Source organism: Pteropus medius, unplaced genomic scaffold, assembly GCF_902729225.1.
Source record: "Pteropus medius unplaced genomic scaffold, Ma_sr-lr_union100, whole genome shotgun sequence".
NCBI lineage: Eukaryota > Metazoa > Chordata > Mammalia > Chiroptera > Pteropodidae > Pteropus > Pteropus medius.
Window position 1 is genome coordinate 3,354,087 of NW_024346771.1, and position 7,820 is coordinate 3,361,906.

The 7,820-nt window shown below is 36.6% G+C and overlaps 1 pseudogene; it reads left to right on the plus strand.

Moving 5' to 3' along the window:
- Window positions 1–760: 760 nt before the first annotated feature.
- Window positions 761–879, plus strand: LOC120613897 (uncharacterized; annotated as a pseudogene).
- Window positions 880–7,820: the final 6,941 nt, after the last annotated feature.

A 7,820-nucleotide genomic window follows, 5' to 3' on the forward strand; every position in this document is an offset into this window, starting at 1 on the left:
TCCCTCCAGCCCAGTATCTGAAGCCTGACACTCAGCACTTCCTTATACATCCCTGGCACCCCTGTAGTAGCTGCCCCAGTGCTGGAACTCAGAGTAAGTAAGTCCATCAGTGAGTAAGGCTGGAAGTGGACCCTTAAGCTCTCAGCTTCCCACAGCCCTCTGTCTCCCTCAGTCACAACCTCCACTGATTTTTACAATCAGAAGTTGTGGGGACTTCTCTTTCCAGCACTGGAAACTTGGGCTGGGTTGCTCAGTGTGTGGCCAGGACCACTTCTTAGATCCTTAGATGGGAGAGGCAGCTTTGCAGCCAAGATAGCCCTTCTTATTCTTGACTGACACTCATAGTTGTGGAATTGGGACATTTAGCATCTTTGCCCTTCTTAATGTTTTGAGGCAACCTATTACTTGAAGTGACCTAGTTGTAGGACTTCTGTCCAACCAGACCTCTGGCGACTCCACATACTAGTTGCTCTGTTAAATATTGGTTGTTTTGTTATAATTTTAGTGTGGTCGTGAGACAAGGTATGCATAGCTTCTACCTTCTATGCCATCTTGAATCCTTCCCATTGGGTATCTAAATATGTTATGTTACATAGAAAAGCAAATTCCTTTGTCAGTCAGTTGCATTATAATCAGATTTATAACCATTTTAAGTTTTTTTTTTTTTGACTTATTTTAAAATACAGTTTTCTGAGTGGCGTCAGAAGCGTGGTGGAGTGAGAGATGTCCCTGATATCCCCCTTTGAAATAACAGTAAGCCATCTAAAGCCATCCTACCCTGAACAAGCTTAATCCTATCTTATCTCAGAAGCTAAGCAGGGTTGGGCCTGGTTAGTACTTGGATGGGAGACTACCTAGGAAGACCAGGTGCTGTAGGTGTAAAAAATAAGTGATTGTAAGCTGACAAGGTCCTTGCAATCTGTGAAGTCAACCAAGGGTTGCCTCACCTAAAAAAAAAAAGAAAGAAAGAAAGAAAAAGGGAAGAACAGTAAGCTAAACATCTAAAACTCAACAAATAACACCTAACCTGTACACAAGCATATCTGAGCAAACGATCTGTGCATAAGAGATTCCAGAAATCAGAACCATGGGAGTTGGGCTGGGGGAGGGAGGTAGATTAGAAAGAACAAAGAAGCTGCCTTTCACAACCAGAGTTCCCTGCAGAAGGAGGGAGAGGGCAGGGAAATTGAAGCCACTTTCTCAAAGAGCCCTGCCAGAGGGATCTGTGAGCTCCACACAGCAGAGCCCAGGGATCAGGGCAGAAAGCAGAGTGAGAACTAACTGTGGAGAGGCAACAGCTGGGTCTTACCAGCCATGGTTGTGAAGCACAAGGTTGAGATATGACTAGCAGCAACCCCCACCCACCAACCCCCAGAGCATGCCCTCCCTCTACCCCATATCCTACATATCAAACACCATGGAGCCCCAGGGCAATTTGAGCAAACGCTACCAAAATTGTCTCTAACACTGACAGGGACTGAGACCGAGGATAATGATTATGATTGAATATTTGTAAGAAAAAAGAAGCATTAGTAAGTCTCAAAGCAGGGATCCAAGAGGCTTGGACACCACCTACTGGAAATCAAAAGAAAAACACCTTCTTAGCAACAGGCGAAAGAGAGGCCTCTATACAATAAATATTTCTGGAAAAACAGAAAGCAGAATACATTTCCATTAATGCCCTACGTGGAGAAATAGTCCATAAAACACCATGAGCAACCAAGGTGACAAGCCATCTCAGAAAGAAAATAAGCTTAAAGACATATAAATATGTGACTTAAATGACAGAGAATTTGGGATTGTACTTCTGAAAAAACTCGATGAGATCCAAAATAACTCAAATCAACAATTCCAGGAGTAGAGAAAAAAATAGACCAGCAAAATGAGTTTTTGTTAATGAGATGATTGAAACCCTAAAAAAGAAACAAATAAAACTACTAGAGATGAAGAACACATTAAAAGAAATGAAGAATGAAATAGCAAGCTTAGGAAATAGAGTCAATCAAATGGAAGAAAGGCTCAGTGACATAGAAAACAGAAATCTAGAAATAATTCAGAAGAAAGAAGAGAGATGGACCAAAAAACAAAATACAGTTTTCTGAGAATAAATTTTTAGATTATACCTTTAAACTGGGTGAAGATTTATAGATCTCTACTTGATTTATAAAATGCTAGTGAAAGATCAAAATAAACAAGAATTGACTCTATAGAACTCAGTGGACTAAAAATAATTATAATTTTAATAACTTTTTTGTTTAAAATAATTCTGATTTTCTAATCTTTTTGTTTTCAAGATAAAAGAAAAGTTGATTCTCTTAGAGCAGTTTAGTAAATTATACCTTTGTAAGCAGTATTGAAACATTTATATTTTTCTCTCTATTTGACCCTCCAGAATTTGGAGACTCTGAATGAGTATTGCTATTTGTATGGAAATATGATTGTTTGCATGAATTCAATAAGAATCAGTTCTCTTTATAACAGAACACAATTAGAAACAGGTTTTTATTACAAGACTTTGACTAGAATTCCACGTTTGAGAGATATACATAGACTCATATGTCATCAGAAAGCTTTAAGGAATTCAAATTGACTTTGGAAGCCAATGAAAGCCCCTTGAAAAAACAGTCTGGTACCTTGCTTACATGGTTCACAACAGTCTTTTCAAATAAGGAATGAAGATTGCATTCCTGGGAGATGCAAAAAAAGAACCTCAAGACATTTGAGGAGATACAAAAAGGAACCTCAAGAACCTGAAGAATTCACCCAAATCTATAGCTATTACAGGCGAAGTCTGATGGCAAGGATGTATATCACTTGGCTTCTTAGAATTGAGAGACTAATTAAAGTTCATTCTGCAGAGGGTAGGGAGGAGGGTAGAGTGGGTAGTTAGATGGGGTAAAAGAGATCAAATATGTAAGAAATTTTTTTTTAATTTAATAATAAATTTAACTAACTAACTAACTAAATAAATAAATAAATAAGTTCGATCTGGAGATTCCTTATGAAATTCCAACAAAGTAGATTTAAAAAGGCCTACATGATCAATTGCTATTCTTATTATATTTATACAAATAATCAGGCCAAATTTCTTGCAACTAGAGTTATGCAATAAAGTATTCTTAATTTGGCTATCCTTGATAAAAACGAGGATGATTTTAGAGAGAAAAATTGTTTCACTAGACTACACAGTTGTAGATATTGGTTTCTAGTTGAGTTAATTGTCTTTGACTTGTGAACTAGACTGGATCCTGAATTTTTCTAGTGAAAATGTTTGGCTACAACCCTCAGAACTAGTGTTTCACTTTGCTGTCATCTTTTGCCTTGGAACTTTGAGAACTAAAACTGTTTTATGTTTTTTTTTATTTTATTTTATGAGCCTTACATTTGCAGACTGCAGCTAAATAACATCATATAACTGGAGAAATCATCACAACAACTCATGCTTGTGTTTGGCAATTAGGAAAACATGAGTGATGGCAATAGAGAATTCCCTCAACCTCTCCCTGAAATACCCATTTTACAGTTAAAAATTACTATTACAAGGTAGTAAAAACCACAGAAATAACTGCTTGTTTAGTTCAGCCACAAGCACTTGTGTAGTTAGTATGTATACTATCCTTTCTTAATCTTAGCCTCATTATACCATCATTATAATATACATATGCCTGGAAGCTCATGAATCTAATTATAACAGATTGAATTCTGGGTAACCACATGCATAGTAACAAGGGGTTATATAAGAGCAAAGTGTCAGTCAAAGTGACCTCATATGCAAATTATCTAATATCACCCCCATAACCACCCTTCATGGCTACAATATAAGGTATCTTCCAAACCCTGCAGTGCTACAGTCATGTGAGACATAGCCCGTGTCTCTCTTGAAACGTAATTTAATAAATCTTACTCTTCTTAAATTTTGCTAATCTGTAATTCTTTACTGCATCAGTGAAAAGAACCAAGGTCTCTCAGCGCCACCAGGGCAATGAGGGATTTAGATTGCCCCTAACAGTAATACTTGGATGGTCTCGGTGACTGATGCGTAGTTTGCCTGAGTGCCTGATGATATCATCAGAGACATTTGATTGCAGATCAGGAGACTCTGTCAGATTGTCACTGCCTGCTTTTTTTCAGCAAAAGTGAAGCTTGGCTCCTTCTACCTGTAGGTCTTCTGGACTAACAGCCTTAGAGACTCAGACACTGGTTTATAATTTAATCTGATTATTAATCTTTGTTTTCCTTTTATTTTAATAAATCTTACCAAATATTGATGTTATAGAATTTAATTCATATTAGCCCATTCTACTGCTCAAGTTCCAACAGACCACCTTAGAGTCCTTGGCATGTGGCTCCCTAGACAATAAGATTGCTTTAGATTACTTGTTAGCTAAACAAGGAAGTGTTTGTACAGTGGCTGTCTATTTTTTTTTAATGGATTTCAAGATCTAATAGGGCTCTTATCTACTCAGTCGGCATCTTCTTGATCAATAAAATTTTCCTTACTCCAAACTCTGACATTTTGAGTTTTGACTTTTTGAAGCATCAGGCTCATGAACTTTGGACCAGGAACAATATGATTACTGCCAGACTTGCGAGCTGGACTTGGGCCAGAACTGAAATTGCTTACTGCAACCCCCACCTAGAGACTGTCTAATCATAATCTATATTCATTTTGTCACAAATCGGCACCTGTCCCTTGCCTCCTGCTACATGCTGATTCCTGAAACAGGCTGTCGTCCTGACTTGGTCAAGCCCTGTTACGTTTGGGTGTCTCCCCAGTGGCATGGGATGGTAAGAACACAAAAGTGCAATTAGCATTTTTCCTTGGTTCTTCCCTATTGACTCAACGAAGAATCACAGGTAAGTGAGACTTAGGAAAAGATTTATTAAAGGTCTATTTTAGAAGGAGATGGGCCACTCTAAGGAAGGCTGCAGCCCTGTGGAATTTGGGAGGTGAAAAGAGAAAATAAATAAAAGAAAGAGTATGCCCCAAGGGAGGAGCAGGTTTTCAGCCAAGAGAGCTGTAATAACACAGAAGTAGGAAGATCTGTACTATATTTGAGCTATGGTGGATGGTTACAAAGGAGTTCCTAGGTGATTGGCACATGAGATCATTTTGATTGACACTTGACTGCTATATAACTCTGCCTAGTGTGCATGTGCTTACCCAGAATTCAGCCTGTTATAATTAGACTCATGAACTTCTGGGCATAAACATGGTATTATAACGATAGTATAATGAGACTGAGGTTGTGGGCAGGTTAGGGTAGTACATCTGTGCATGCATCTGTGGCCAAATTAAACCAGCTATAGTTTATGGCCCACCCGTCCTTTGTCTCCAGAATGCAGGAGGGATTCTTTAACTACCAACAGGGGGTTATTTGGGTGATCTCTGGGCTGGGCTTCCTTTCCTTTGTCCCTTGTTACTAATGTCTAACTAGCTACCTATAGCACTAAAATAATTTGCCATAGCCAGAAGCATTCATGTGCTAGCACCTGTGACTATACCTTTCTTTACCCAATATATTTTGTTGGCTCCTTCCAGGTGGCATGCAGGATATATGCTTTGTCTTACGGCTACCTAAGAAGCAACTCATATATGTTTTTTTGAATAAATTTTGTTAATCACAAGACTGGAATGACCTTCCTCTTTCTTGTGTCTTGCCTGTCTTCCACTTATGGAGGTGGATTTCCAGTCTCAGGGCTTTTCCCTAGGTCCATATGTACTAATGATGCCACTTTGCTTTTATAAAAGCACTACATTAGTACCAACCAAAAGAAATCTAAAGGGGATTTCCACTTTTATGAAAAAAGGCTAAAAGTGAAAATAATGTTCAGAGCTGGTTTTGGAAAGAGCCCTTATAGAGGCAGAGCACACCCAGAACAGCAAGAGTCGCACTACCAAACTTCTTCCCTGAGAACTACACTCAACATCTCAGCATCAAGCTACCATAGCTTTGAACTGTATCAGTGAACATCTGTGCTTTATCTCTATTTATTTTGAGCTTCCATTAACAAGATGAGTCTTAAGGTAATTTGTTCTTCACTTTTAGTCATTTTGGCTTATGAAAGGTTTCATAGGGATTATCTACTTTCAGATAGTAGGGGAACCTGTATATGTATCCATATCTGTATATGCTAACAAAATTATTTGTTTTTGAAAATTAAGTTGATTTTCTGTGAAGATCAAAAGAGCTTACAACTGTAGTATATATTTACTTAAAAGCAATATTGATTCCATTCTCTATCAACAAAATAGGTAAGTAGGGCTTAGTATCCTTGTTGTGTGGGACATTTTCTTGATGCAATAGTAAACTCCAAGTACACTAACAAGAAAGCTTTTCCAGTAGTCACAGAACAGAAAGGTTTGCATACCAAATTAAAATGCTTGAATTACAAGGGACATTTAATATACATACCATGAAGCAGAGTGATACAGATGGAGTAAGTTAACACATTTAGAATAAAGTGCAAGTGCATTGGAAAGATTATACTACCTGAATCTGTATTATACAATATTTAATTGTTCTGTCTCTTTTGCCTTTCCTGTGATGTCATGGTTGCCAGAATGACAGTTGAGGTTTAAGCAAGGAAGCCCATTTAGAGGAGATGCCCAGGGCAAATGACATATTCTTGCTTTATCAGAGAGAGAGAGGACAAATTGCTTGGTTAACAGCTAAAGCTTGCCAATTAACTTGCTGAACAGTGATCAGTTTTATGTGAATTCTTGGGTATAGAACTGTCATGCCCCAAATGGGTGTCATCAATTGGTGGCTGAATTAAGATTTCATAAATAATGAATGTTTCATATGACTCATACATATTGTATGTATCCTGTTATTTAGTGCCTCTAGTACTTCATGCATATTTAGCACTTCATGAATAATCAGTTCTCTTAGTTCTTCCAACCTATTTATATTTAACTCATACATACTCTACTTTCTAACTCCTTACCTATACTCAACACAGCTTATGAGTTTCATCAATTTTTTCCTTGGTAAAATCAAATTTTCTCAAACAGTACAACAAATAGCTGCCTCTCAGCTATTGGATTCTGAACTGCTTTAAACAATAATTGGGATTTTTAAAACATAGGGAAAACAGTATATGTATTGATATATTTTCATGGATGTGTGGTATGTAGCTAGATAGATAAATAATTAGATGGATAATAAAAAGAGGATTGTATTCACGTATAATTATGAGCAAGTAACAGCTACATAAGAAGTGTTTTAATTTGGAAACATGGGAGTCACAAGGTACATACTTATGAAAAATTTTAAATTTATTTTTTGAAAATTAATACATTTAACTTGTTGATAAAAGATTCACTGATGATATTATATCAAAGCATGTATTCTTTAAAAGAGGCGAATTACCAGAAACACAAAATTACTTTATAAAATTAAACAGATGAATGAAGTGTTAAAATTCTTATCCTTTTGTTTTTTTGAAATAAAAACATATTATTAAATATCATCAATTTTTTCTATATTCTCTATTTTTACTAAAAGTAGTATTCTCAGTTAATTGTTGAGAGTTCTGTGTTCCCTTCAAACTGACTTATGAAAATATATTAAATCTGGAAGTAATATAATGTATAATGTTTCTAGTTTGTACTACTCTAAGTATTAACTAACTTAATTACCAAGCAGAATCCAGTGTATGTTAACCTTGACATATTCTATCTGTACGGTATACTGTTTTGGTAGTTTCAGGTGGTAAAAATACATCAATTTTAGATTAGAAACTAGTGTCTTGATTTGTGTATATGTGAATGCTAGGGATAAAGGTAGTGATAATGGTATAAGCTTCTCTTTGAA